At 38.2% G+C, this 19301-nt stretch overlaps 1 long non-coding RNA gene across 2 annotated transcripts in view; it reads right to left on the bottom strand.

Moving 5' to 3' along the window:
- Window positions 1-6588: 6588 nt before the first annotated feature.
- LOC132821578 (uncharacterized) overlaps window positions 6589-19301 on the bottom strand; it is a 70305-nt gene continuing 57592 nt past the window's right edge. Inside the window, exons 3-5 of one of the 2 annotated variants that reach the window (XR_009645332.1) lie at window positions 10141-11050; window positions 9819-9861; window positions 6589-6795 (exon numbers count right to left, since the gene is read on the bottom strand). This is a non-coding gene — a long non-coding RNA (uncharacterized LOC132821578). The remainder of the gene's footprint in view (window positions 6796-9818; window positions 9862-10140; window positions 11051-19301) is intronic. The other variant, XR_009645331.1, reaches the window with a different exon arrangement.

The following is a 19301-nucleotide window of genomic DNA, read 5'->3' as shown; positions in this document are numbered from 1 at the left end:
CACTGCTAGCTTTTAACTCTCTTAAAAGGTATAGTTCACCCATATCTTCATAACTCCCCCCCCTTAAGAAAAAATGAACCATCTTAATGAAAAGATGGCTTCATTTTTTTTCCCTACTTTTTAAACACATTATCCTAACATATAGACAACTTTAATATAAATTCACCTTAAATTCTTCCCATTTATATATAATGTTATGTATAAAAAAAATTTTAAAACATTAAAGACAAATCTCATCTAAACTCTATCAGTTAAATCCACGATAACGCATCTGCGATTACATGTATGATTTTTAAATTAAAAATCTGGAACATAAGACTCCAACAAAATAGTCTCATATTCTTCTCTTTAAAACATTCTAAGAATGTAAGCGGATTGTGGTCAGTGTACACAATCGTCCCCAACACATTGTTTGTGATTTACACATTAAAATGTTGTAAGGCCAGTACCAAACTCAATAGTTCCTTTTCGATTGTGGAGTATTTCCTCTGGTGGATGTTGATTTTCTTCAAAAAGTAAACAACTAGCAGTTCAATCCCATCCTCATCTTCCTGTAGGAGTACAGCTCCAACCCCTATGTAACTCATATCGATGGCGACTTTAAAACATTTTGAATAGTTAAAAGTTATGGTCACTGAACAGCACCATTCTGTGCAAGAGGTACTATAGATATGCAAAGTCATTCAGCATGAAAAAACATGTATAAAATACTACGTTAGCAGGCACCAACTTTCCATTCTTAACCCATAGTTTTGAATCAAATTCTCCATGTTCCAAACCTACCACTCTTCAGTAATGAAGACATTTTGCAGTAATCATGTAACAGAAAAGGTAAGCTACTAATTTATATCGTAAGTTATCAAAATTATATTTCATTCTTTGACTGGTCAGTGTAATCCTTCCAAAATTCTTGAATATAATTAAAAGTCAGGTGTACTGAATGGATTTCCTCTATAAAAAGGGAAAGCAATTCCTATTGCAATATGATTATTATTCAAACAACTTTAATACTAATGTCCAGGTGGTTTATTTTCTACTGTGCATAGCATATAAACCAGTGCACCGTTTATAATATTCTAATATCGTGTTAGTTAAGTTCAGATCATAACGTACATCCAATGAATGTAACATCAGCATTTTAGCATATACTAAACCTATAGCAAGTATGTTGAAATGCTAATGCATAATTTTTTAATTACGTAATTTGTCTTTATTATGTAGGTATAGAAATGTACAAATAAGCAAGATTTCTTGGATTATATGAAGCCAGTGACTAGTAACCTTTTTTTATGGGATGATGAATCACTAGGAATTGCTTCCACTTTATTTGAATAACAATTGGTGCATTTGGATAGGAACACCACTGAGGCAGCTTCCATGCTGGGAAAGTTACAGGAGAAAAGGCACTTCCCACAGTAAAAGTTGCCTCACTGTCCCAGTATAGCATATGATAAGCATAGAGGCTGGCAGTGCCTAGATTATATTTGAGCCTGGACACATTCTACACATACACTTGAATCGCTTTCATTCTCTCTCTCCTGGAACAGATTGAAGTCTGTGAGAAGGCTTTATAAGTTCAATCTGATAATGGTACTTGAGGATAAAACATAGAACTATGAATGCTGGAGTTTTGAAACAAACAGAAACAGAAAGTGCTGGAGAAATTCAGCAGTTCTGGCCGTATCCATGGAGGGAAAAGCAAAGTTAAAGTTTTGACTTAAGATCCCATTTATGTTTTAAACCCTGATTTCCATGTTAAAGAAAGGTGTTGCACCTGAAATAGGTAAACACTTTGGAATCCCAATAGGAGGCCTCTTTCGAAATGGCACCCACCTCAGTAATGGTGTTAGCCAAATGTTAAGACGACTGACCCCATTTTGAAAAATTAAGAAAGCAAGTTAACCATGTGCGAACTGCATAAAATTACCTTGAATAATTTATGTAGCTCAGAAAAAGGCCATTCAGCCCAGCTGGACCATACTAACATTTCTACTTGTCACAAGCTTCCTCTCCTCCTGTTTCATTTATCTCTATCCCCATATCTTTCCACTCCTGATCAATATTCATTCCTTAATCAACATCACCAGGACAAAGTACCTGGTTATTTTCCAATTGTTGTTTGTGGGAACTTCTTTGTAACATGTAAAGCGGCTATTTATTTGGTCTACATTACAATATTGACTGCACTTCCAAAGTACTTCATTGGCTATTAACTGTCTTGGAATACCTAGGTGATGTTAAAGGTGCGATATGAATGCAAGTTCTTTCTCACAATCAATCAAATTGACAGCTGGGGAAAATGCTGTAGTTGGTTTGCAATCGTTGAAATAAGCGTAGAATACTAAAATGTAAATACAAACATAAATAAAGCAAGTAAATAGCTAATTTTTCTTCAAACTGTTTTGAATCTTTACCAATTTCTAGCAAAGAGCACATTAAGTAGGTAAATGTAAATAGTCAAACTCAATGCATCCTAAAGGATGTGTCTACATTTACAATTGCTCTTGATCAATAAAACTTGGTTACTGTTCTGCATATCAATCAGCTTGACCCACTCAAAATTGTCAGAGAAATGACTGGTGGGAGAAATAAGATTTATCAAGAGCTATTGGTAATAAATTCAACAGTCCACCATAAATGAGTTATATGTGGTCTGCAAGTGAGCAGATTCCCATTTCCTATTTGAAATTGCAGGCATCCAGATAAAGAAGGAAATTGAACCCCTGGTCTATTTTCACTATCCCAACCACTAGCCTGATTTTCACGAAACTCAGGGGAGTTAAATCCAACACTGATAAACTTTGTCTCATTCCTCTAGTCTGTGAAACAGCATTATTAGTGTTTCAAAGTTGCCAGTTTTCAAGAATGTTTGACTAATTAGTTACCACATCAAATCAGTGGCACTAGCATCTAATTTGCTAATTCTAAATGAGTCTGAATAGAGACATTTTGAATTTTTCATTTATTCCATTGGTGTTAATGTAAAGAAAATCAAGGAAAAGTTAATTGAATCTGCAGGGATTTTTATTTAAAGAACTTGGCAGTATAACTGTAAATAAAGAACTTTCTTTTATACAGCAAAGTTTCATAGAATAGCATCCCTACTGTGTGGAAAAGTCCACACTAACCTTCTGAAGAGAAACCCACCCAGACCCATTTCCCCCTACCCTATATTTACCCCTGACTAATGCACCTAACCTAGACATCCTTGATTACTATGGGCAGTTTAGCAAGGCCAATTCACCTAACCTGTACATCTTTGGATTGTGGGAGGAAACTGGAGCGCCCAGAGGAACCCCACAGAGACACGAGGAGAATGTGCAACATCCACACAGACAGTCACCTGAGGCTGGAACCGAACCCAGGTCCCTGGCGCTGTGACGCAGCAGTGCTAACCACTGAGTCACCATGCCCCCTTATTTTATAAGCTTAAAAAATTACAAGATCATTTGCAGCCAAGTGGGATTTTGAAATATTGTCACTTTTGTATTTAAGGAAATAGTTGTTAATATTCACATAGCAAATGTCCACAGACAACATGAGGTGATCTCCAGATAATATGTTTTAATAATGTTGGTTCAGAGATAAATGTCGCACAAAATGCAGAAAAGAATTCTCCAAATCTCCTCTAAAGTAAAAATGTTTGTCCACCTGAGAGAGCATTTGGGGTCTCATTTTAACCCCTTATCTCGATATTCCACTAGATTTTCTCTTCAAGTTTCTGGATGTCCAACACAGAGCAAGAGACAGACATGAACCAGAGAGTTTCTACTAGTTCTTCAGTTACAATAAAATTTTGCCAGAAAAATGGAATTGTTCGCTACATTTATATATCCCTTCCACTCTCAGCGAAGTGGAGTGTTTTCCCAATGATGGAGTATAACAGTGAGTGTAACAGTTTGCTGCATTGCTAATAGTCCACTCTGGCAGATGAACTAAAATGTAGAACGTATCATCTAGCTGTTTTATTTGTAAATATGTAGTTGAAAGCAACTTTTCTAATTTTAAAATGCCTTCTGAAAAGAGAAGGAATCCTGTCCCATGCAAGGAATGCTGAAAATTCCAAGCCCTCCAATGCCAGCCTGCCAAGAAACCACCCCACCTACCTATCTTCAGAAATATTGGAACCAATATCACTCATTCTTAAAAGTAGATTAATGAGTTAGCAATTTGGCTTTTTGACATACCAGTGGTATAACAATGCACAAAATTACATTTTTGTAAGAAAATCAGAAACCTTAATATTTTGCATGTAAACCTAAACTCAATTCTCCTTAGATAATGCAGAGTTCATATGCTTATGAATCATACTTTCATAATCTACATTCCAAACCACAACTGATTAATTTTGTCTGAGGATAAGTGAAGGCCAAGAGCAAGAGGAGGAGCTAGATATAACTGGTACCATGTAATGCTATGTCCATTATCTATAAGGCAGAATGTGCCATCTTACTAAAGGCCACATGTAATGCATCTCACAAAGTGAAAAATCTTTTTGTTTTGAAAAAGGGAAAAAAAACATCAGCTCCAGGGATCAAGGATCCCATCTTAATACAAAGGCTGTATCTTCAGAAAGCACAAGGTATGAACTGGAGAAACAGATACAACTGATACTGAGTCTTCTATCATACAAATTGAAGTTTTTAGTCTCAGTTGCTCAAGTAGTTCCCTCTCATCAGTTTGAAGATGCTGTGGTCTTGCCTCTTCACGTGGGAATTCATAGATTTTTTTGATTCCTCTGAAATGGAAACTGAGCATTTTGAATCTTAGGAAGGTTTCGAGTAGATAGGCTAATTGTCTTTTCTCCTAAACTATCCATTGTAGTGATGAATCTCCCACAAATGTCATTTGGGTCTTGTTTAACAGTTTTCTGACCTCAATGATGAGAATAGAAGCTATAAACAAATCGTTGCTTCATATCATAAAAGACTTTTAAGTGAAAAAGGCAGTTTTCATCATTTCAAGTTCTTTTTGTACAATGGTGGTAAAGGGCAAGCAAATTAACATTTTTAAAAAGTAATATATCCACAGAATAGTGAAATCATTGCTGTGAGGCAGACTTTGTTGTGTGTTTTCTCTTTTAACTGTGTTTTGCAAGGCAGTTACTCTTTTATTCTGCAATTCCCAGTTAATAAGATCAATTTCAATAAAATAAAGCTTACTTGATATTATATTCTGTCCAAACTTCTTAATATTTCAACAGTGCATTAGCTACAAATGTATAAGTTTGTATTAAATTATTTGGATAGATTACAACTTCCATTAATAATGCACCTACTTGCAGTTAACCTCATAATAACTTGAATTAATTAATGGTTGTTGAATATTACTCAAAAATCCTGACCAACTCTATGATTTCACCACAGTAAAAGTAGAATCTATTACAGTGTACTCATACCTCCCAGTGTACCTTTGATACAAACATAACACTTCACTCTGCCCATGCAATTATTGACTCACAACTTCAGAATTTTTGCAAAATTATCTTATAAACTCAAACTGCTAACTCTTTCTTTTGATTTACAGGTACTGCCAGCTCTACTGAGTTTCCCCATCATTTTCTGATTCTATTTCAAATTTCCTGCATTTGAGGTATTTTGCTTTTGTCTTGCCACCTTTAACTTTACTGCCAAGAAAATCTTAAAGATTTCTTAACCAGTTAGTCAAAATCATTGAAGGCCTCAATCACCCTCTTCATTCATTTGTGCAGATTTAAAATCCCAATCTTCCTCTTCTGGATATACAGAATCTCAGACCCCTATCTCCCTTCCACACTCCCATCCCGAATAGTATTGAATATAATGCTCCCTGCTGCTTTCTCCATTGGTTTATCCACATCTCACAGAAACTGTCCTTCTTCCCAATACTAATTGTCAGTCAATCAAGAGCACCAAAACCCCTCAACATCGTACCAATTACATTAGAATGAGAATTTTCTTTATTGGCATGTGTACTCAAGTACAGGAGGACAGTGAAGAATTTACAATGTCGCCCTATATGGCACAATTTTAGGTACAAAGTACCTAGGTACACAGCTTAGCCACAAAGTGGAGAAATAAAGGGAAAAAAAGAAAATAAGTTACATTACTCACCATTTCATCATATAAGTTAGAAAAATGAGAATAAAAGATAAACATTACAGTCTTTAAGTAGATCATCACAGGGGAGCTTCTCAATGTAATCTGTCCGAGCTTGCAAGTTGCTAACTGCCCGCAATAATCCCTGTCCAACAACCGTCCAGCCTGCTTGGGCAGCTGGCCATCAGCATTCCACCCGAGCTTCCACACCCTGGCCAAGCCCATTCCAGATGTGTCTCCCCACTGCTGGTCTTCCTTGTTCCACACGAGCCTCCCCACCCACCCACCCACCACCACCACCACCACCACCACCCTCCCTCCCTCCCCCCCGCCCCACCTCCACCTCCATGTGCTCATGGGGAAGGAATCTCAGGTATTTCACAGTCTTGTGACATTCAATAGCCAATTAATGAGAGCTACTTATAAATAGAATATCCTGCTAGAAATAATGGTGAAAGCAGAATCTGAAATGACTTTTCAAAGATAATTTAATAAATATTTGAAGAAGCACTTATCCTTTAAAAATTTGTTTGATTAATGATATTGTTATCATGAACATACATTATCATAAACATATGTAGTGAGCACCTAACATGATTGCCAGTGTTAAGGCAACAGTGTTAATGAAGGTGGATGCAATTGGGTTTGCGGGGAGATGGATAAAGGAGAGATGCCACTTGGTTTTCTCTTTCAATGTCACAGCCACTTATCTTCATCTCTGCAAGGAAAACAAATGTTTAAAAAAAGAGTTTGTTCATCACGTAACTTGCTTTCTCCAAATGCTCAGGGAATCAAATAAGACAATTTACAGTATATCGCAAGACTAATTTGATAAGATTATATCTGGGAAGCTCACTTAACTACGGTGTAAGTAAATATGTCAGATAATTGCCTTGATGCCTTGCTAATGGCTGCAGAAAATGTGGGGCCTTCATATGCTTCTGATGCCATTGTTATTGATGGGATTTGCTGACATGCTGTTTCCATTTTCATGGAGTATATCATGATGTAAATGGGGTAGCCATCTTAGGCTATGAGCTCATCATTATTGTATATAAAGCATATTTTCATGGCACATGCTACAGCTGTACAAAGTTAGACCATGCCTATTTTCTGTTAGTAGTCCCGCCCACAACACCTTAGAAAGGATACATTTGCTTTGGAGGAAGTAAAATAGTGTCATGTCTCACAGAAGTAGCAAATTAGGAATCAAACCCTACTTTTACCAGAGTCGTCACTATGGTTAAAGATTTTTAAAAATACACAGATTTCTTCAACTTAGACCCAGGTTGAATGAAATCACAAACCACGTTTCTGTCCTGACTAAGATTGACTATTTATCACTAATAAATAGATTCAAGATGTGGGTAAGCAGTTGTGAATTATTGACATATGATATAATTCTACTAGTTACAACTCTAACCTCCTTATAAACTCACCCCTACACATATACAAACAGGGAAAAATATGGATGTCATGGGTTTGAGAAAAGATTGGGAAGTAATTCAACAGTTCCTGTTCACAGAGTTCACTGAGATGGTGCTTTTGTTTAGTCAGATTCTACTGCTTCTTGATTATGCTTCACCAGATATTTTCACTCGCTGCAGAAAATAATACAGGGTTGCTGGTTCACACTTGATTGACTGAAGTCTGTGGCTTCCTGGCTTACAGTTTACAGCAACTGCTAAAGGAAAAATAATGTGGCTTTCTTCAAGCTGAGAGTGTTTTATTTTACTGCTGAGAAAAGCAGCATCTCCCGCCCTTGCAAAGATTTGATAGCTTCTCCCTCAAACATTCACCCACCCACTTTTAAAATGTGCAGCAACCCTTCAACAATCCTTAGTTTTTAAAAGCTCCTTACCTGTTTCAGCTCACCATCAAAATTACTGAATAATGAGAAGATGCAGAATTTAAAACACACATGTACAGAATGGTACCTGGACCAACTAACCTGACAAGGGTTAAATCAAGAGAAAACAATAAGGTTGTATTCTAAGAAATTTATAAGAATGAGGGTTGATTTGATCAAAAATTTCATGATCATTCAGGGAAAGGATAGCTTCTATTTACCTGTGCAATTTTCACTGACTGTCTGTCAAGGAATAAGACGCACAGTCTTACTTCTAGACTAAAACCTTTCAGAAGTGATATTAAGAAACATCTTGGCACATTAAGAACAGTGAAACTTCTAAATCTCTTCTGTGAATGACATTTATGGGATAGCAATTGTTAAATTTTATTGCTAAGGTTGATAGATTTTTGTTGAATAAGATACATAAGAGAGATGGGCCAACTTGAGGTAAGTTCAGGTTAGAGTGGTGCTGGAAAAGCACAGCAGGTCAGGCAGCATCCGAGGAGCAGGAAAATTGACGTTTCGGGCAAAAGCCCTTCATCAGGAAAGTTCAGCCTTGATCATAGTGAATTCCAGAATAGACTTGAGAGAATTAAAGGTCTACATTTGTTCTTATGTTCCTGTGTCCTATGTTTAAAATATCAATCATATTTGATCACGCAATAATCACCCACATGAAAATGTCTTGAAATCCATGAATCACTTTCTATCAATGCATATTAGGCATCACTTTACATGATCATGTTTCTTCATTCATATCTTCACTGAAATCAAGTCCCCAAAAGCCTCATATTTTGCATTGAGCCATCATCAAACCCAAAATGGATTTAATTGATACATTTTACTTTCTCTCACATTCTTTCTACAGAAATTTGAAGCTTTTAACAGCAATAAGGCATTTTCTGCAACCATCTTCTGAGTTTGGGATCTGTAACTTCCTTTGAGGAAGGAATCTATTGAATATATTGAAGACATGAGTATTATGAGAGTATATTGGTACCTGAGATTTTATCATGTTATTTTGCTTCAGTTTCTTTTGCATCTTTTATTAACTGTTAGTGTTTCTATCATGTTCATGCATGTACAGTATGCATTGACAACAAAATCATAGTACCTAATAAATTGTGCTTGAAGAAATTAATTTTGCAAAATGTGGAAATTGCTTGCTAACAATTAATGGTTAATCGGCCATTGAAGACAAGGAAGGATCTGTTGATGACTTATTAAAGGACTGCTGAACTCCAAATGTGAAATTTTAGACTAATGTCTACTAATCTAGTAGCATGTATTTTTTTTGTTTTGAGATAGAATATAATTCCACCATATTTTATTTAAGGTGCTGCCACTACTGTTTTGGCTGATCTGTCTGATGCTCTTCCTCCATTTGGACCATTTTTCCCATCATGGTGTAGCAGGCAGGGCATATCATGTTGCAGGGTTGCCAGATTATGCAGTCAGGAAACCAGTTGGCTTTCTCATCTAGCTATTGGAGGAGATGGGGGTCTGACTTGTCCGATGTTACCATCAACTGGAATCATAACACAATTGAGTCACACCTTCCAAGGAAGTGCTGTACTGAAATGTAAGCTATTTGACTTCCATTCGTACTTAAAATGTTTACCGTTCATGTCCAGAAGGCAGCATGGAACCCTTTTCATTCCAACCTTCACCTGGAAATGTTCTTTCATTTACAGATTAGTTTGAAGCCATTCCATTGAAAACTTCACATGGAATGTAATTGTTTGGTGCTCTCATCTATCATCACACTCATTAAGGAATGCAGAGTGGATTTTACTGTATGTCATGAGAACCAAAGGTACTTCTCATCAAGAATGCAGACCCTAACACCAGAGAGAGAGAGAGAGAGAGAATAGCAACAAATTACTGACCTGCAACTCTTTACTCTTTCACTTCTGATGGAAATGGAGAGATCTGCAAAACCAGGGAAGAGTTAGAACCAGAACAGTAGGAAGGCAGGTTCAGTTGAGAGGTTCATTTTGGCTTCTCTTTATTTTTATTTTAATCTATCTATAGTAATTGCAAGCGAACTATACCATGTAGCCCCTTTAACACTCATTGAACTGAAAGCACATGAACTCTGCAACGTATTCTATTCTCCATTTTACTCCTTTGATACACGAAAATGGAGATGAAAAAGGAAATCACATTATATGCATCTAATATCAATTTATAGCAGGTTCTGTCACTCACCCTACTATTTTTTAAGCACCACCATAGAATTATCCATCCTTGCACTAACTGAAGCACGATCTGGAAAATAGTGAGTTATGCATCTGGTGATAAATAAATCATGGGTGAACTGTAGCATTTGATGGAATGTGAAGAAGAAGTGTTGACCAGGAGTCTGAGGGATATCTTCATTCCACTAAAGGGCTTTTCTCACATTACCATCCGTGTGGGCTTATGTACTCTTCATGTGTAGGAGTCTCTTTGTCAGATCAAATTGCTCATCATTTGGCAAATCACCATAATCCTAAATATTTTTGAAGGATCACCAGATCAATCCACATACATGAGTTGTAAATTCACCTGGCAACAGAATACTTCATGATACTGAGTGAGTCAGATGGGTAACTGATGGAGACATCCACCCATTTCTGGTCTATTGAGTGAGTCACAGTTACTCAGGAGCACAGTGTAGCTTCAGCTTTGAGATGACATACAGATGTTATCTTCCACAGCTGTAGAGAATAACCCTAATCTCAAAGCAGCCAAAGAGAGACTTGATTTTCTGTCTTAAAGATTAATGACACGATGCATTGAGATGAAGGCATTGCCAAGAAATAAGCAATTCTTTGCATGGTAGTGTATCTTTAGTTGCAGTAATGCAGCACATTCTTTTCTCCATTCCTGTTGACAAATGTAAGGGCCAATGATGTGGGAACATTTTTGACCATATGTATTCAATTTGTGACTCCATAGACTTTGGGAAATCCTGTTATTGAGTAAAATTGCAGTGTTCTGGCACACAGGCACCAGTCCCCCATGGGAAAGCTGATGAAATGCTGGCTTGAAAGAACAATGAATCCTTAAATTGCCTGATACGTCTGTTCACAGCTGTTTAGCTTATGCTAAAGAAGTCATCTGGAATGGCACCATACTGAAAAAAAGAGGGAAAATTTTGATGTGAACAGTGGCAGCAAAGCCATGGCTGAGGTAGAAATGGGCAGCAAGTCCATTGTTGAATGTGGCGCCTTTACATAACCACATTTTTTTATCAACCGAAGACTCTGCAGCTACTGCAGTTTTAAGTATGCACACCTTCACCTGTATTTTACACCCTCGCCCATTCTGCATCTAGCTCCTTTTAGGCTGTTCTGTTTGGTGGCTGGCTGAAGCTTTTGCCAACATTTCAATGCTACATGTCTTTGGCGTGCTGTCACCAGTTCTCCCTCAATTTGTTTTCCTTCCCTTCTTAGCATAGAATAGGAATTGCTTAGTGAGTATGGGATTGTGACCTATCTGCAAAGAAGGGGCATGAGTGAACATCAGAGTTAACATCACATAAGATCAAGGCAAAACAGGTGAGAGCAACAAAACAATCTTGCATTCAAACCACATCACTCTTGGTTTCATAGTGTTCCAAAATTACTTTCAACCAATGATTTCATTTAGAAATGTAGGGCTGAACCTTAATTTTTTTTTGGCTTGAACTGAAGTGAGGAGGAATTTCTTCAGCCAGAAGGTGGTCAATCGATGGAATTCATTGCTGCAGATGGTTGTGGGTAGGCGAAGTCAATGAGTGTATTTAAGACAGATAGATAGGTTCTTAATTAGTAAGTGGATGAAAGAGTGAATACACAACTGACCTTGGAGAAACCTATGTGCGGGAGCTCACAGCAGGGGAGTAGCTACATGGCCTTTTAAGGTGTAACCTTACTAGTTTTCTATTGTAATGCTTGCCTTTATTGGTCAGATCATTGAATACAGGAGTTAGGAGGTCATTTTGAGGGTGTACAGCATATTGATTAGGCTACTATTGGAATACTGCATGCAACTCTGGTCTCCCTGCAATAGGAAAGATGTTGTGAAACTTGAAAGGGTCCAACAAGGATGTTTCCAGAGTTGGAGGGTTTGAGCTAAGGAGAGGGACTGAACAGACCTGAGCTATTTTCCCTGGAGTGTTGGAGACTGAGGGGTGACCTTACAGCGGTTTATAAAATCATGAGGGGCAAGGATAGGGTAAATAGACAAGGTCTTTTCACCTGGGTAGCAGAGTCCAAAACTGGAGGGCACAGGTTTAGGGTGAAAGGGGAAAAATTTAAAAGGGACCTAAGAGGCAACTTTTTCATGAAGAGGGTGTTATGTGCATGGAATGAGCTGCCAGAGGAAGTGGTGGAGGCTGGTATGATTATAACATTTAAAGGGCATCTGGATGGGTATATGAATAGGAAGGGCTTACAGGGATATGGACAAATGCCGATAAATGGACAAGATTAATTTAGGAGATCTGGTTGGCATGGACAAGTTGGACTGAAGGGTCTGTTTCCGTGCTGTACATCTCTATGACTCTATGTAAAGGAATCCAAAAGTCTTATATAAGTGCTTGTGTGTTAGTCTTTCAAAAGAAGGATGGTATTTGCTTATGCCAAGAAAATGATTATGCAGCCTTTTAGCATGGGGAGGCTGTTGATCTGCAGCTAACACATAATTCTGGCACACAAACAAGTCTTAAAATCTTCATGCATGCTATGAAAATATTGTTTAGAATTTATAGATAGATAATCAAAATGTTTATTTGACTGCATTATGACACACTATTTACAGCCATTATACCAAGATGAAACATGAATCTAGAGCTTGTGGTGCTAGGACGCTACCACTGAACCACAGAATTTCCAGAGAATAATTTCTGATAAATGGAGGACAAGGACTGATTGGGGACTAATCAAGGGGACTTCAATATGAAGGCCAAGAATATATCTGACAAACTAAGGTTGAATTTTTGAAGTATGAAGAAGACTCTGTAGATTTTTACAAAAGACCAATGGGACCCAGTTTAAAGATTTCTGCCGACAATGTAGCACTGGAAAAACACAACAGGTCAGGCAGCATCCGAGGAGCAGGAGAATTGATGTTTGGGGCAAAAACCCTTCATCAGGAAAGTTTTTGCCCAAAACATTGATTCTTCTGCTCCTCTGATGTTGACTGACCTGCTGTGCTTTTCCAGCACCACACTCTCGACTCTAATTTCCAGCATCTGCAGTCCTCACCTTCGCCTTAAAGATTTCTGACCTCAGTTCATGCACACACGTTTTTGGTAGCAAAAGAAAGTTCATTTCTTGGGATCCATTGTGGAATAGATAACTCCTAGCCATGTGTATTATTTGTGAATCAGACTGACTTCTTGAGGATGTTTGACCCATGACCTCTCAGAGATGTCTTGATGCAAGTCTGAATGAAGGAGCTCCTTGAAAGGTAAATTTTAAAACAGTACTTGTGTATCATGTCATTTATATTCCCCACCTGTCCTTCAAAGACTCCTTACACGCTTCTGTAGAAACATGCTTCCACCCACACCAATGGCCCCTCATGCCCTCCATACCAACCCATAGCACTTGTATGTTCATTCACTCTGTATAAACTTTGTGCGAACCAGTGAACCCTATAGTGACAATGACAGAAAAGACATGGGAAGGCCACCATCTACAAGTTCCTTTCCAAGCCACTCAACATCTAGACTTGAATATATCACTGTTCTTCAGTGTCACTGAGTCAAAATCCTGGAACTCACTTTCCAACAGCATTGTACGTGTAATTACATAAAAATAATCTGCAATAGTTCAACAACACAGCCCAATACCACGTTCTCAAGGACAAACCCAGATGGGCAAGAAATGCTAGCCCAGTCAGTGATGCTCACATGAGTGAATGCAAAAAGTGTAGGAAAGCTTAAAAAAAGTATTCTCTAACTTTCATTCAAAAATTCTGTTATCATTAATAGCCCTATAAATCAATGAAATTTAAAATATCATTAGCAGAAAATACAAACACTTGACATTGCTTTTTCTACTTTTTCAATTAAACATTGAGCTATTGACAAAAATAAATGCAAGAACAAAAAACATCAATCAAGTAAAGCTTTTCCTTGTGTGCACTGGGTTCAATAGACAATGGATGCTTGGGTTCTCAGATCAAATACTGCCCTAAATCTTTACTCTGCACCAGTCTTTAACAACAAAGAAGATTCTACTGATGTTGTAGTGAAAGAGGAGTTAGTTCATACACTGGATAGGCTAACAGCTGATAAAGGAGAAAGCATCAGAAAGGTTGACTGTACTTATAAGTTGATATATCCAAGGATACCTAAGGAATAAGGTTATAACTAATTGTGCAGGCACTGACCGTAAATATAAGAGATCTGAAGAATTACAAATATTATACCTTGGATATAAAAAAAATGCAAGGTTCAGTCCAGTGTCATAAGACCAATCAGTTTACGTTTGGCGGTAGGAAATCTTTCTCAAACAAAATATCAGTGCAAGTCATGTTTAATTAATTTGATATTTTTCAATAAAGTAACAGATAGGGAACTACTGTGAGTTACACATACTTCAAAAAAAGAAATTGATAAACTGCCACATAACAGGTTTGCCAGAAAAAGGTGAAGCCAGTGAAATAAAAGGAACAATGATGGTATGGAATTGAATTTGACTGGGTGACAGAAATAGAAACTAGTGGTCCATGGTTGCTTTTTCAGACTGGTGGAGGATATATGGTTGAGTGTCCTGGGATCAATGCTAGGACCCCTACTTTTCTAATTATATGTTGTTAGGCTGGACGTGGGTGCCCAAGGCACGATTTCAGAATTTGCAAATGACACAAAATTTGAAAGTATTATGAATCATGAGGATGTTAGTGATATTTTCAAGAGAACACAGAAAGGCTTGTAGAATTGGCAGGTGTGGGACAGATGGAATTTAATACAGAGTAATGATAGATTTCAGTAAATGAAAATGAGAAGAGGCTCAAAGTTTGTGAGGAGATTTATAGCTCGGGTGCTCGTTGTTGTGGTTCTGTTCACCGAGCTGGGAATTTGTGTTGCAGACATTTTGTCCCCTGTGTAGGTGACATCCTCAGTGTTTGGGAGACTCCTGTGAAGCATTTCTGTGATGTTTCCTCCGGCATTTGTAGTGGTTTGAATCTGCCGCTTCCGGTTGTCAGTTCCAGCTGTCCACTGCAGTGGCCGGTAAATTGATATGCTTATTGATTGAATCTGTGGATGAGTGCCATGCCTCTAGGAATTCCCTGGCTGTTCTCTGTTTGGTTTGTCCTATAATGGTAGTGTTGTCCCAGTCGAACTCATGTTGCTTGTCATCTGAGTGTGTGGCTACTAAGGATAGCTGGTCGTGTCATTTTGTGGCTAGTTGGTGTTCATGGATGCGGATCATTAGCTATCTTCCTGTTTGTCCTATGCAGTATTTTGTGCAGTCCTTGCATGGGATTTTGTACACTACATTGGTTTTGCTCATGCTGGGTATTGTGTCCTTCATCCTGGTGAGTTGTGGTTTGAGAGTGGCTGTTGGTTTGTGTGCTGTTATAAGTCCTAGTGGTCGCAGTAGTCTGGCTGTCAGTTCAGAAATACTCTTGATGTATGGTAGTGTGGCTAGTCCTTTGGGTTGCGGCATGTCCTCGTTCCGTTGTCTTTCCCTTAGGCATCTATTAATGAAATTGTGCGGGTATCTGTTTTTGGTGAATACATTATAGAGGTGTTCTTCTTCCTCTTTTTGCAGTTCTGGCGTACTGCAGTGTATTGTGGCCCTTTTGAATAGTGTCTTGATGCAACTTCTTTTGTGTGTGTTGGAGTGGTTGTTTTCATAGTTCAGGACTTGGTCTGTGTGTGTGGCTTTCCTGTATAACTTTGTGGTGAATTCTCCATTCGGTGTTCTCTGTACCATCATGTCTAGGAATGGGAGTTGGTTGTCCTTTTCTTCCTCTCTAGTGAATCAGATTCCTGTGAGTGTAGCGTTGATGATCCAGTGTGTGTTCTCTATTTCTGTGGGTTTTTTTTAGAGAACACACACCGGATCATCAACGCCACACTCACAGGAATCCGATTCACTAGAGAGGAAGAAAAGGATAACCAACTCCCATTCCTAGACGTGATGGTACAGAGAACACCAAACGGAGAATTCACCACAAAGGTATACAGGAAAGCCACACACACAGACCAAGTCCTGAACTACGAAAGTAACCACCCCAACACACACAAAAGAAATTGCATCAAGACACTATTCAAAAGGGCCACAATACACTGCAGTATGCCAGAACTGCAAAAAGAGGAAGAAGAACACGTCTATAATGTATTCGTCAAAAACAGATACCCGCGTAATTTCATCAACAGATGCCTAAGGGAAAGACAATGGAACGAGGACGCAACCCAAAGGACTAGCCACACTACCATACATCAAGAGCATTTCTGAACTGACAGCCAGACTACTGCAGCCACTAGGACTCATAACAGCACACAAACCAACAGCCACTCTCAGACAACAACTCACCAGGACGAAGGACACGATACCTAGCATGAGCAAAACCAATGTAGTGTACAAAATCCCATGCAAGGATTGCACAAAATACTACATTGGACAAACAGGAAGATAGCTAATGATCCGCATCCATGGACACCAACTAGCCATGAAACGACATGACCAGCTATCCTTAGTAGCCACACACTCAGATGACAAGCAACATGAGTTCGACTGGGACAACGCTACTATTATAGGACAAGCCAAACAGAGAACAGCCAGGGAATTCCTAGAGGCATGGCATTCATCCATAGATTCAATTAATAAGCACATCAACCTGGACCCAATATACTGGCCACTGCAGTGGACTGTTGGAACTGACAACTGGAAGCGGCAGTTACAAATCACTATAAATGCTGGAGGAAACGTCACAGAAGCACTTCACAGGAGTCTCCCAAACACTGAGGATGTCACCTAGACAGGGGATGAAACGTCTGCAACACAAATTCCCAGCTCGGCAAACAGAACCACAACAATGAGAAGAAGCATTGCAAAGGATACAATTCTAAGGAATGTTCAAGAGCAGCAAACTAGGGGATGTTTCAGCTTAAGTTGTTGAAGGTGACAAATCAGATTAAGAAAATAGTCAAAAAGGCATTCCAGATCCTGGATTTTATGACTAAAGGTATTGATGTTCATGCAATTTTTTATAAAACTGATTCAGATTCACCTGGAGCATCATGTCATTTCTCTGCCCCACACATTGAAAAGGATTCAAAAGTTTCAGGGAGGGTGCGGGAAAGATCTACAAGAATGGGTCTAGGGATGAGAGACTCAATTTACATGGATACATTGGCAAAGCTGAGGCAGTTCTCTCCAAAATGGAAACGTTGAGAGCAGATCTGTAAAGGTGATCAAAATCATATGTGGTCTGGACAGAGTAGACAGAGAGAAACTGTTCCCATTTGTGGAAGGGTTGAGGACAAGAGGGCACCAATTTAAAGTTACTGGCCGGAGAACCCAAGGTATGGAGATTACTTTTTATGCAGCAAGTGGTTAGCATCTAGTATACATCTAGTATACGTTGTTTAGGAGTGTGACGGAGTAAGATTCAATTGTGGATTTTAAAATGGAATCCAAAGACAAAAAGAATCCAGAAAAAGGTGTGGAGGTTGGAAAAGCTAACTAGCTTTATTGAGAGCAACATGGACATGACAAGCTGAAGTTCCTCTTTCTGCTTTGCAAGCATTTTAAAAATCTCTGATAATTTAGGGTGGACAAAAATGAAAAGGAAATGATCTGAAATGATACTATCACCAATGCCATCTGATTTAAATCTGCTCACACAAAGATAGGCAGTGATTCTCACCTGTCAAAAAACATAACAGCAGGAGAAGTGATGGAGCCACAATGGGGGCAGATCATTGCTCCATGTTTCAATTAGCTTACCTGATTTGTGCTGCAAAGTCAGCTGGAATGATTTTTAACTTTACAAGAAGCACACAGCTTATAACTCAGTTCCAATAAATCAAATATTGGTGGCCTGCTTCATGCTGGAATAAGTGCACTATTACTGCCAATGCTTGAGAATACCTTTGTAACAGGACGTGTAGCCCTGAAAGGAATTAAAGGCAACTCTTGATCATTTGGCTTCTGTGAATGTGTAGGTAGATTGGAAGGGGGGTGTGTAAGCAATGATCGGAGTGTGGATCAATACAGCTAAATAAAGTAACACCTTTGAACAAAAGGTACAATGGGTGAAACTCTATTAGGGGGAAAGGTAAGAAAATAAGCAGAATCGGCAACTGAAGTTTTGGGATTGGTCTGGAGCAGTGAAAGAAGGTGTAGGAAGATAGTCCAAAGATAAAGGCAAATGAGCAGAACAGAGAGATGGCAATTTTTTGGGTCCACCTGGAAGTCTAAGGGCAACATTGTGGAAAAAAGCACCACTACATTCAGAAACCAAAATCAGAAAGACTCATCCATGCCAAATAGGAAATAGTAAAATTCTGAAGGACAGACAGGAAAGAGTGTGACAGAAACAGAATGGTGAGAGCATGTAAGAAAATAGTTCGATAGAAAACTTGTGCTATAAATAAAATTCTCATTTTTTTAAAGAGGAGCATATAATGCTCATTGTACAAATGAGGCTTTACCAACCAGATCAATACTTGATATCTGGTTCGTGCTATGTAGGAACTTGTAAATACATGAGCCTTTTTACTGTGGGAAGTTATGCTATGGAATGTACTGCCTAGACATCTGATCAAACTAGGTTCAATAATAACTTTCAAAGGGAATTGGAGTGAGACTTAAGAAGGAAAAAACAGGGCTACAGTGAAAGGTGGGGAGAAGGCTCAATTGCATAGCATATTCAAGGAGGTGACATAGGCATGGTTAACAAGAATTGTATTGGCTATGAAAATTTGCAATTCAAATCTAATGCAAATAGATTAAACAATAAGTAGTTCAACTCTTGATAATAATATCTAAAACTAATTGTTGCAAATTAGCTTGCAAAGTGTTTCAGATTAAAGTTTTGAAATTTCCTTTTAATTAATATTATGCAACCAAATTGATTTATTAATGAGATAAGATTTGCCTAATAAACTCCTAACATTAATCTGTATTGATATTGTGATTAAACCTGAGAATTTGTGCATCCCTCGGTAGTATGGCTGTTTTGTACTTGAGGTTTGGTTCTGGCCTAAATATTGTTTTGCCAACAATATCTACACTCCAAAGGTATCTGCAAAATTGTATAAATAATGTAATATCTCAGTGGCTGCATAAAGGATATTGTTGAGTTGTTTTAATGTTGCTGCCAAATTCCTTTTACATTCCAAACAAATTAAGCAGCTAAGCCCCAATTTTAACCCAACA

This window comes from Hemiscyllium ocellatum, chromosome 13 (assembly GCF_020745735.1).
Source record: "Hemiscyllium ocellatum isolate sHemOce1 chromosome 13, sHemOce1.pat.X.cur, whole genome shotgun sequence".
Lineage (NCBI taxonomy): Eukaryota > Metazoa > Chordata > Chondrichthyes > Orectolobiformes > Hemiscylliidae > Hemiscyllium > Hemiscyllium ocellatum.
This window is presented reverse-complemented; position numbering and strand designations above follow the sequence as displayed.